This window comes from Parasteatoda tepidariorum, chromosome 4, assembly GCF_982258835.1.
Source record: "Parasteatoda tepidariorum strain Cologne lab strain chromosome 4, Ptep-v5.0, whole genome shotgun sequence".
In the NCBI taxonomy this organism is placed as follows: Eukaryota; Metazoa; Arthropoda; class Arachnida; order Araneae; family Theridiidae; genus Parasteatoda; species Parasteatoda tepidariorum.
This window is the reverse complement of record NC_141758.1, coordinates 114,902,138-114,914,562: the sequence shown is the minus strand read 5'-3', so window position 1 is coordinate 114,914,562 and position 12,425 is coordinate 114,902,138. Positions and strand designations below refer to the sequence as shown.

Below are 12,425 nucleotides of genomic sequence, written 5' to 3'. Positions count from 1 at the left end.
TCTTCTAGAAGAATTAAGAGTTTAGTCTTCTAGAAATTGTATTGTCTTTCGAATCAGTAAAGTAAACAAAGACAAATTCCAACTCACTTAGAGGAGCTTTTATTCACATTTTCAGCAACTGACCGTTAACTACAGCTTGTGTAAAGTGTTTACTTACCTTCTTCATACCTAGTGGCACATAAAGCAATCATAACTGGTGCAAGTAGAAGACAATATTATCACTGGGGCAATAAATAACAATTACGGTACAAGAGTCTGATAAAAATAATATAAACACTAATTTTAGTGCTTATTATTATTGCAAAGTTTAACTACTAATTTGAATATATTATTTGGCTAAACTTTTATCAAGAGGTGAAAATTCTAGAAATGATCTGTTATCTTAATGACCAATTTTGCACACAACAGTGAAAGGTAACTAGATGTTTCCCTGTCTTTTTAGAATCATTGTCAAAAAAAATTTACGTAGACTTTGGAGACTGCAAAGTTTTATTAAAATGGGAAAAAAGCAAAAAACCAATCAAAATCTGCCTAATAACTAATAAAAAAAGTAGAGTAAAAAACATAAAAATAAATTTGATTGCTAAATAAAACTTAGAGATGTTTCTAAAAGACACCATTTATTTCCATTTCCCTCTGACAATCAAACAGTAAGACAAATACAAGATTACAATTTAAGTTTAAACTAAAAAACTTTGCATTAACAAAATAAATAAAAAATTTATAAAATAAAAAATTATCATTTAAAACTATTTGTTTCACAAAAAGACATTAATTGAAAAATTACCTTTAATAAGATCAACAGGAAAAACATCCATTTTTTCAATTCTTTTCTCTAACTCATATTCAGCAGATGCAGATATCGGATCAATTTCTTCATTCCGTCTATCATAGTCTTCCGTAGAATGAGTGCTATAAACCTAGAAATAACAATACCTTTAAAAGTAAAACTGACATGGGAATATACAATGTTAAGGGCAATAGTTTATGACATCAAGAAAAGTCTATTAAGAGTTTAAAATGTATAATATGTAATTTTTCTGTGGACAATTGCTACATTCATTACACATAATCTAAAACCTAACTGAATATTTTACAACATTTATATCATTTAATAATCAACACTTGGAGATGGATACTATTCAAAAAAAGAAAGTCAGCTAATTGGCCGAGTCCATAAGTTAACTGGTCAAGCCATAATTAATTAACCCTTTTTGAACTGACCGGACTTTTAAGTCCCACTAATAATGTTCTCTTACAACAATGCAACAGAACAAAATATTGCATTAAAACTCGTCTGTACCTGTAATATGACTTTTCATTTAACATTATTAGTTGCAAACACATGATTATTAGAAGTTGAACAGCAACATGGTACTATTTAGTTTTTGATATCGTGTTTGAGGATGCCATTTTATAACTTCTCAGTTCTCTATCTTGATCAATTCCATAAATCTTTCATACTTTCTCATTGATTCATTAAAATTTAAAACTAGTTATAAAACAAAGTGTTAAATGTTTCGCTTTAATTAAAATTTTATATTCATTATATTTATTATTTAGCATGTTAATCTTATATTTTTTTAAAAAATATTCGTCAAAAGTGCAAAATAATAATTAATTTTCAGCTAGACAAACCAAATTCTATATTGCTTTCCAAACTGAATCCCTAATCTAACAAATGAGCAATTTAATTCAGACAATAATGTGAAAATGAGCATGTTCTGACAGAATTAAAACTTAATCCTAACCAATTTTATTTTAGAAAGTTAAAAATGATGTATATATTGGATAGAAAACATCAGAAACCTTAAGTTAGTTTGAAAGAAGGTTGAAAAAATCCATTCTATATTAAATTAAAGGCGTGATATGCAATTATACTAAAGTATTTCAACTAATAACAGATACCATTACCAGCTTAAAGTTAGTTGTATAATATACAGAACAATACAGTGCACTTTTGGAGCCTTGCCTAATATTTCAAAAGGAAATTCTAGTTATGCTTTGTTATATGGTTTATTACAACATTTCTTCCATTTCGCATGTTTCGTTTAAACAGTAATTAGCAAACTTAACATCTAAGCTATTTAAATGAACTCAGAATACTTAAAAAGCATTAGAAAAATGATTAGACAATTTTTACACCGAAATTTTTAAATAAAACTCATACGTTAGAAATTAATCGTAAGTTATCTTTTGCCATATAATTTGTTTCCATAAAAAATTTATAGTTTCTTTTTAAAATTTATTTTATCAATATTATTCTAGCTATATTAAAACCAATTAATCTGTGACTCAAACAAAGATGAATTTTTAAATAAGAAAATTTTATAAATATATATATTCACTACACATAGCAATAACTATAGTAAAAATGGGTAGGTACCAGGGCTTGAAAATTACATAGCATGGCATATCTCAGGCATTCTGATTGGACATATATCTTTTTTTTACAAGCCGGGCATGTAAATATTGTATCAATAATTTGCTAAGACAGTGATTATGGGTCCCTAAAAGTTTGATTATAAATAAAAATTTATGTGAGAGCAAAAATAGGAATGATATCATTATAAGAACTCTCAACTTAACATCTACTTTAAATCATTAAGCAATTTTGCATTGCGCCCTCTTTTTTAATATGAACAAAAGTTTCCAAAGAAGTTCGAAAATTCCTCACATAACAGATAAAAGTAACCAATTAACAGAAGAAAAAAGGAAATTACTTTAATTGGATTCGTGCTAAATGATATTTTTGTAGTTCGACGAATTGGGTGTTCAGGATCAGGTACGTCATTCACAGGTTCTAGTTGGCAATTATCTTCGATCTCTGGAGGAGATAAACCAGGACATTCGAAATAGTAGTGGCCATCTTCAAGAAAATGATATTCTGTACCATCATGTATGAGCGTAGAATCAAATTCGCCTTGAGTGAATGTGGCATTCAATACCTCCTTCTTGCAATTATCATTCAATGTTTCTTAAGCCACATCTTAATGACTTTCATCAGATCTAGATAAAAGTAATACTACTTCTCTTGCCTCCTCATCACTTAACAATGCTGGATGTTCCCTAGATAAAAAAAAAGACAGTTAAAGATATCTTAAAGAAAACAAAAATGAAAATTTATCAAGATGGGATAAAAAGTGCAAAGATTAGATTAACATATACACTATTAAAAGTAAGTTAAAATTAGATATACAAAAAAGCTGTTAATTGACTTTTTTACGTAGAAACAGTGTTTTACTTGCTACTTAATAACTCAGCAGCTCCATTTTTACTCAGTAACAACAAAAAAAAATTTACATACTTAACTACAAAAACTAGATTAAAATATACAGCTTAAAATTAAGCTAAAATTAGATATAATAAACAGTTAATTGACGTTTTTAGAAAAAAACAAGGCTTTACCTGCTACTTAATAACTTGGCAGCTTCATTTTCAGTCATTAGCTCTATATATCCAAGATTGCTATTTTTTGTTGAGCTGGTATCCAAACGCTATAAAAAATTTATTGAATTTCATTATTAGAGAGGAAATACAATTTGTAAGTAATGGCTGTTTATACTCTTAAGTTTTTAAAACTTCAGGTATTTAACCCGGAAAAAAAAATTCCAATAAATATAAGGTTTTAAATATTACAATGAAGTACCACCTTTTAAAAATGGTATTCTTTACAAACAATCAAAAACTCTTAATAAGTTTAGATATTATAAAATAAAAATATTATTTCAACTTCAAAAAAGATATTTAAACTTTCTGAAAGGGATAAAAAGGAAAGTTTAAGCTTTAAAATGAATTGATTTTATAAAAAAGTAATATAAAAAAAATTAAGTAAATAACTTCATCTCTTGCAAAGCTGACAAACAATTAAAATAAAATTGTAACAAATTACAAACCTGGTTTATTTAATTTTGATTAAAAAAAGTTGAATTTAAAATAACAACTAATAAAGAGAACACTTACTTGTCAAATTCATTTTCACACCAGTCAGGCTCTCTAAGCCTTTGTTCATGCCACGGATAAAAAACCATATCTACATCACTGCCAAGAAAAAGAAAAGAGAATAAAAAAATTCATTTCATTTATCATTACTTTGAAGAAATAATTTAGCTCAAAAGACAAATATTTCCAAATGCTGTGAAAAGACTAAAATATCTTATAATACAAAATAAAAACAATATTTTTTTAAAAATTAAATCGAATAACTTTTTAAGGATTACAAGTTGCACTACTCAGGTGCAAAGTTTTCTTTTTAATAGAATTGATGGTAATCTAAAAAATTACTAAAGATTATAAATTATAAAAAAAGAAATATTAAGTTCATAACATCTATAATGCCTTCGGCAATATAAAAGTTAATGCATATATCATTTGTATACAGTATGTAAAACAATAATTAACTGTCATTAGAAGCATTTTTTGTTTTGAAAGCACAAAATGATTGCCACTTGTTAAGGCAGTGAGGCTAACTTGGCCCCTGGCCTGCAGCTTGGTAGAGCCTCCTTAGACAAGTGCAATCTTTTAGTCAATGGTCTTTTAAATTAGTAACTAAATACTCTTATTTTTTTTCTTCTCAAGAACTTAGACTAATATTAGTAGCTTTATACAAAAAGCAACAGTATAGCGGGCAAAATAAAAAAATGAGCACTTCTATATCTTTCGGCCTAACGATTTTATCTTCATGTGCTAAGATGCTAAATCAATAGAATTATTAAGATAACATCTTAGTGCATGAAAAATTATAAAGGTGCTCTCTTCTTTATTTTGCACATCTATATTATATAAAACGCTAATACGTATGTATCAATAAAACCGATGATATTTCTTTTCTGGCGTTGGCAACAGTTTTCATTTTTAATTGATGGGCTTCGGCGCACAAGAGCACGTAGTGAGCATCATATGGCTAATCTATTCGCGATCGCAACGCTCGAGTACGCCGTCTAGCGGGAGCCTGTAAATATCAGACATTAATTTATCACGTTTTCATTTAGTTCCATCAAAATCATTGACTGAATCAGACGCCATTTTTTAGCAGCAAATAAGAAACAAAATTTCCCTAAGGAAAAAGGCCGAAGAACTTGAAAAAAAATCTCCAGAATATTAGTAAATCTTTCAGGAACAGAACACGCCAAACATTTGAAGAAAAATTCCTCAATAATTTTTAATTTCTATTATCAACAAACTTGCAACTGATGACTTCCGATTTCGGATACTGTTACAGATGTGTGTATTAAGATAAAATGCATTTCTTCTGTCTTCAATTCATTACGGATTAAAGTGAAGTCAACATTGCTTTCGTCATTCCAGTGAATAAATATGAATTCAGAACATACAGAATTGTAATAGTTATAACATATTCTTCTTCGTTATAGAATAGTATATATTTCTGTATCCATATAATTCGGAAAACAACAATAAAAAATTATCCAAGTTACTTGAAATAGTGCCATTTGTGCTGATTCTTAATTAATTTTAATCGTTTTCTTGGTAAGTATTTTTTAGTTTTGAAAGAATAAGTTCAACTAGAATTCAGCTATTTTGATTTTAGCTACATATTCAAATTCATATCAATTATAAAATTTTGCTGTGTAGTATTTTATCTAAAAGTAATGAAGGGATAAACTATGTATCTATTATTTGAGAATAAAGTTTTCAAACAAGGAACTTATCATTTTGGAATTATAAATCAGGTAAGTGGATAAGTGGATAAATCAGGATTTTTACAATAAAAAATTTGCTTGTGAATATTTTTTTTTCATTTGATGATGGTTCTCTACAGAATGGTTTTTTACGTCTGATTAAGAACTGTAAGAATAATAAAAAAAGAAACAATATAAAAGTTTTTATTTCAATGTGAAGAATTCTTAAAATCGTTTCTTCATCCTAAGAATTCGTTATTTTCCGTTTTTTAGTTTATAATTTTTTGATAAAAATTGTTCTCAAAATACTTTTTTTGAAAAATTAAATGGTATAACATTATGTGTTTAAGTATACTTTTTGTATATTCCAGTGTTTGAAGTAATATGATTCAGAAAAGTATGGAATAAAAATTCGGTACTTACGTATTAACGCCACCGCCGCTACAGATTTGGCGGTTTTTAAGTGCCGCCAATCTACACTTAAAATTTTTGCGACAATTCATAAAATAAAACACTTTATTTAAAATCAAAATAGTCAATCGGATTTCGGTGGAAAATGAGCCGATATAGAATTTAGCATAGATTCAAAACAATCATATCGCCATATGAACTCTGATAAATAAGATTCCAAGTGAAATAACATTTCCAAAACGTACCTTTACCAAGATAAAGTTTCATGTTGTGGGAATTGGTACATTTTCGCTTTTTCGGTAAAATATTTCCCTCCTGAAAAAATAAAATTGCATCTTGTTTTGTTTTTGGCAAATCCCAAAGATGAATTTTCGTAGCACTAAAAATGGCGACAAAAAAGAATTGTTTTTTTGTTTTTGTTTCGTCAGCATTCTTCATTTTACGTTTCTTAGTTTCTAAATAATGATTTTTATTGAAACTTGAAATTTTTTGATAAAAAATGTTGTCAAAAAACTTTGTTTACGAAATTAAATTTCATAAAATTATGAGGCTTATGTATACTTTTTGTTCATTTTAATTTTTGAAGTAATATGATTCTTAAAACTATAGAATGTAAAGTTCAAATGGGCCTTTCATGTTATATCATTAAATTTAGTAGTACTATTTCTCGGGCATTAGGTTTTAACTGTTATAAGAATATACATATTTTTTTCTGTTTATGTACAAATATTTTTTCGATGTGTTTTGGATATTCCTTCTCTAATAAAAAGAGATACCATTTTGTTTTCGTTTGCATAAGAAAGAATATCAAGCATTTTTCTTTTTTAAATTTAATTAGCCGCAATAAAGAAGGAACGTTGTAATGCTACGTACTACATTAACGACGTCTCTAGAGTAACTGAATGACTGTTCATATAGAAATCGCAGGTATTAGTCTCATACAACAACGCCCCCTATAGTTCGTTGCGATCGCGAATATTATATAAAACGCTAATACGTTTTAATCGACAGGCTTCGGCGCGCAAGAGCACGTAATGAGCATCATATGTCTAATCGGGTGAATTCTCATCGAATTATCAAAAAATTTCTCACAAAATTATCTTCATCGAAGCCGATGCTTTACATCCGGCGTTCAGTACTATTTCATATTGTTTTACAACACATGGTTTTAGCCCTCTGGTGGAAAAGACTTTAAAACAAAACTTACAACAGTCACTTTTCTCAACAACTGAAATTTAGAATAGTGTGATTAAGAAGAATATGTGAACTGCTTGCAATTTCAAATTAATATTGAAATGCATTTTCTACTGTGAAAAGTTTTCGGAACTTCACTGTTCAAAAAAGTATACAAAAGCTAGACGTTAAGAACGTATCCAATGAGCGAGTAAAGCGAGCATCGGATTGCAAAGCAATCCGAAATGAACTGCGAAAGCAGTTCCGAGGGTTGGCGAGCGAAACCGAGCAGGGAGCGAAGCCTCCTAGTTGTATATAACACACTATTAACAAACAAATTAATAAATATTTAATCTATAAATTTATGAAGCATCCACAATAGGAACTAACTTGTCATTTTTACTTCTCTTAAGGAACTTAGACCAATATTTGCAGCTTCATTCCTAAAGTAACAATATTAAGAAAGCAAACACTTCAATATTTTCTGACTTAATGATTGGATCTTCATTTACTAAGATGCTATCTTAATTAGATAGCCTCTTAGAGATTATCTTAATGATTTGATTAAGATCGCTCCTTAGAGCATGAAAATCCAACCGTTAGATCAAATGTTATTAAGGTACTTGCTTCTTTATATTGCACACCGTACATAGCACACTGCATTAACAAACATTTAATCTATAAATTTATGAGGCATTCACAATGGGAACTTACTTGTAAAGAGGTAACAGAGACTGGTAATCGGAAGGTGAAGTGGTCTCAGGAAAATAACTGAGTATTCCCAAGCGGTGGGGGCAATGTTTCTGCTCACATATAAGTGAAAAGCGTTGCTACAGTTTCCCAATTAGAGTGAAAAGCAAACTGAATGGTCGCTTCCAGGCCACATTGGGATCGGGATCATTTGTGCTGCAAAAGCACCACCTAGAATTATCCAGAGAAAAAAAAAACTTAAACAAAGTTAAAAGCTTGACGATGTTCACATTCATTAATTAAAATAATAAACCACAGCAGCATCTAGCAAATTTTAGCTAAAAATTTGAAGCACCCTTAATTGATATTGTATTCTGATTGAATCCTAGGTGGTATTCCTGAGTCAGGTAAATCCTAGGTTTATGGTGTTCTTATTGAACTATCTAGTCTAATATATTTACATACCTAGACTTATATTTTCTACCTAAATGGAAAAAAATTCAAAATTACAATTTTATAAAAAAAAAATTTTTTTTCAAACCTAGGATATGCAGGGCAATATAATTTTTAATTCTTGAGGCCCATGCGCATAAAATATTCAGGAGTTGTTAAATTGTATAGATCAAAATTAGAAAACTTTGGCAACAGCCAGTTGTAGCATTTTTAACAGTAGAAACATTTTCAAAAATAGAAAATTTTAAATGGTTAAAAATTGTGAATAAATAATAATATCAGGCATTTCTTTTAAAGCATCTCTCAAAATATGGTAAATATTACTATTGAAAAATGAAGAAAAATTTTAAAAAACAAGTGTGAAATGAAATAATTTCCTAAGTGTTATGAATTATTCATATTAATTCCATATTTATTTAACAAAAAAACCAATAATAAAGTGCACATGTTTCACATTTTTAATAAAAGGTGGCAACTGGCAATTAAAGTTTTAATCACTATTTGTAGTAGTTAGACATTCTGTGGCGATCGTTAATTTTGACATAACCCTAATCCATAATCAAAGATAAAATATTATTGGCTTAATAGTTGTTAAATTTTGATGAATGAAAAAATTTGAATAAGAGATGACATCGATTGAGAACATAGAGAATCTTGCATTATTACCGCGTTGAACCGTGGATCAAATGTTAGGTTTGCAATTACCAATGTTCAACTCCGTAGCCTTGTAATTTTGATCCCAATCCAGAAGACAAGGGAACTCCTGGATCAAGTATTAGGAGAAATTTGCCTGCAGAACTTTTTTCGATGGAATTAACTTGAATTTGCATTACATGAGGAGAAAAACCACAAATTCTCCCACTGTTAGCCTGACAGCAAAGGGACTCTAACCCATGATCAATCTATCACTGAGGATATTTCACATCAGCACTGTGGTCGGGTGGTCGGTGTGAGCCGGGTGCAGAATTTGCATTGACCAGTCATTACCGGGTTTCAAACCCGGTTCACCTCATTGGGAGGTGAGCGCTCTATCCCCTGAGCCACTGTGGCTATCTTGAGGGGCATACTTTAGATATTCTAAACAATAAGTGCTGAAAATATTTTAAATTACAAACACCAAAAGGTTACATACCCAGATTAAACCTTTCTCTATGAAATATGCTATCTTTATATAATCATAAGATATTCAAGGTGTGTACTTTTTGTGCTCCGTACTTGAGCTTTATTTTATTTCAGAGAGTTAATTTTACATTTTCTTAAACTCTCTCAAGAAATGAATTGTTTGTGCATTATTTATCAAAGTAAAGCAGGAAAAAATACGTATGGCTTTGATTGGAATATTGATGCTTAGAGGCTCAAAATGAAAGTGATCGGTAAAACAAAAGATTATAGAGGAATATTTATTGTAAAATGTGGTTAAACATTTTTAGCCATTTACAATTTCGCAGTAAAAAATTTTTTTTTTTACTTTATTCCTCTATTCTCGAAGAGAATAAATATACATAACTCAGCTACTGTAAATATAGCTAAATCTTACAAGGGAATAGCAAGTGAAGAGTACAAATTCTTCTTAATTACTTCTTACGCTATTTTCATAGCAGTCGTATAACTAACAATAACACTGAATTAACAATTACACCCAAAAGTATATATCAATATTAAATTTTGACAAAATGTAATGTCTTTCAGTAGAAAAGGGCTAAATTTTTTTGATAAGAACAATCAAGCAATTCAAATTTAAAAGTCAGACTAGAAAAGTTATATCATTCAACTTTGTAGTGCTAATTAAAAGATTTCTTCAAGAATTTTAAATCCCTAGTTTATTTAATTTTAAAATATTGACATTGATTATTCTTGCATTACGGTCTAGACATGATAACATATATCAGTTTAAATATTAGTTTAAAAAAACAGAAATAATTTGTCGAATAATGTAAACATGTGTTTAATTGCCTTTAAACTACAAAGAGAGAAAGAATGCTAAATGAAAACAATACAATTTTATTTTTATCAAACATTAAATGACACTTTAAAATCTTTGAAACTCATTACTTCTTTAGAAATACATAAATTTAAGAGACAAAACATTGCGAGAAAAAATTTAAGAATAAGTGTAGAAATAAAAGAAAACTAATGCTACTTCATAAGCAGTTATAGCCTGTCAACATAATTTAGAAGCTTCTGCTCCAGATTAAGTCCGAAAATTAATAACACATATTTTGCTACTAACTGATTATGTGTGGACCCTGTTGTAAAGAGTCATAATAGTTTTCAGAGATAAAGCAGATTTTCCTAAAATATATATTTATTATAACATATTTCTGCAAGGAAAACTTAATTGTTCAGAAATTGCAGAACATTACTTGAGCAAAATGGATTAATCACTTTTTAACCTATGAGGTCTTCATCTAATCAATTTATGTTATTTTATAGTAATTTTGGAAATTGTGTGCAAACAATGTTTCTCTATGATAACTTCTACACCTTCGGAATAATATAGATTAGATAATTTTTTATATTGTTTTCGTTAAAATGGTTACAAAATTGTATGGATTTAAACAAAACTAGTTTATTTATTTAAAATTGGGCATAATTAAGCTTTAAGGTTTACATTTAAATAAAGCAGCATATTATAAAACATTAATTACATGACAATTGTTTAAAATTTAAATGAATAATATTTTTAACTAAAACATGCTAATTTCTTCATAATGAAAATTTTAGTAGATATTAACTAATGTTACACAAAAAGGAAAACTTCAACAATCTTGTGAAAGTAAAAACAAATTCCTTGACTATGCCAATACAATGATATATTTGTACAACCCTTTTTTCACATTAATTTTACCATAAACAACATAATTTACAATAAGCTATAATCTAAATATTATTCTTACTAACAATTCTAGCTTACATCATTTTAATCAATCTAAGCCTCAGTTATCATATATCAATTATTATAAGAAAAGTATGAGGAGTTAAGAGCTATAATTACTTTGTAAAAGTAACCTCTTTCAATAACTCAGCTCTCTTTTCTGCTATTTTATCCTTCTCGTCCCATAAATCTCACCAGCACCGTAATTGATGTTATAAGCAAAATGGTGCATGTATTCATTATCAAACTCATCATTAAATTATAAGATAAACCTAGAAATATTTAAATGTACTTAATACATTCAACAAAGCAAACAGCAAGGGAAATTTTCTCATCTAACTCATAACAATAAGCTATTTATACAATTGATATAAACAAATGTGATATGTGTGCTTCTCAATAAGTGATTTATGAGGGGTGTTTGCCTAACTGTTTAAATCAAATGTTCTCTTGTCTTCTGAATTTGCTTCAAAATTAAAAGTCTATTAGATCGTCTATAGATTTGTTATTTAATGTCAATTATAAAATATAAAATAAATGCTTTTCTTAAAAACATCAACCAAAAAAAAGAGAGGTCTAAAAAATTTAATGCCTGACTTGCCCAAGTTATGCAAAATTTCTGAACATCCCTATGTCTTTTTATACTTATATGCCTACCAGGAACATTTATTCAGGTATTGTGCAAACTGTAATACCGAATTAGTACCCCTTCCTACTTGACAAAAAATTGCAAAGATGCTGGATAAACTGTAACAAAGAGAAGGAGAGAAATCTATTGCATATAATAAAACCTAAATGTTAGCTTAACAACTTAATTATATAAATGAGAAATTATAAAGTTTCTCTTTTTATTCTGCTAGTCGTGCTTATTTTTATTACAACAGTCAATCACTGTGTATAAAAAAATAATAAATATACAAGTTAAAATTGAAATGTGAAAGGAAGCACACAAAAGCAGTTGTATTTGAACTTTGGTTGTATATATATATATATATATATATATAATTTTTTTTTACCCTTTTGTTTGAAAAAATTATAAAACTAATGTTTTTATTAGTAAGCACTCAGGAAAATATGCATCTTAAGACAAGTAAAAATTTCTTTTGGGGTATGTATTTTGTACACTAACAAACTTAGAAAGGTAAGTAAATATTTTGAGATTTTACAAACCCCAGAGAAAATTG

At 28.4% G+C, this 12,425-nt stretch overlaps 1 protein-coding gene and 1 pseudogene across 2 annotated transcripts in view; both read right to left on the bottom strand.

Moving 5' to 3' along the window:
• Window positions 1-12,425, bottom strand: part of LOC147812583 (uncharacterized) — a 106,615-nt gene that overhangs the window by 54,056 nt on the left and 40,134 nt on the right. The window contains exons 9-11 of the mRNA XM_087162364.1: window positions 11,362-11,513; window positions 7,938-8,144; window positions 3,964-4,041 (exon numbers count right to left, since the gene is read on the bottom strand). The gene's annotated coding sequence lies outside the window, so the exon portion shown is untranslated. The remainder of the gene's footprint in view (window positions 1-3,963; window positions 4,042-7,937; window positions 8,145-11,361; window positions 11,514-12,425) is intronic.
• LOC147812584 (uncharacterized) overlaps window positions 1-12,425 on the bottom strand; it is a 45,576-nt pseudogene that overhangs the window by 28,374 nt on the left and 4,777 nt on the right. Inside the window, exons 4-6 of the transcript XR_015433420.1 lie at window positions 3,409-3,497; window positions 2,724-3,069; window positions 788-920 (exon numbers count right to left, since the gene is read on the bottom strand). The product of XR_015433420.1 is annotated as an uncharacterized LOC147812584 (transcript). The remainder of the gene's footprint in view (window positions 1-787; window positions 921-2,723; window positions 3,070-3,408; window positions 3,498-12,425) is intronic.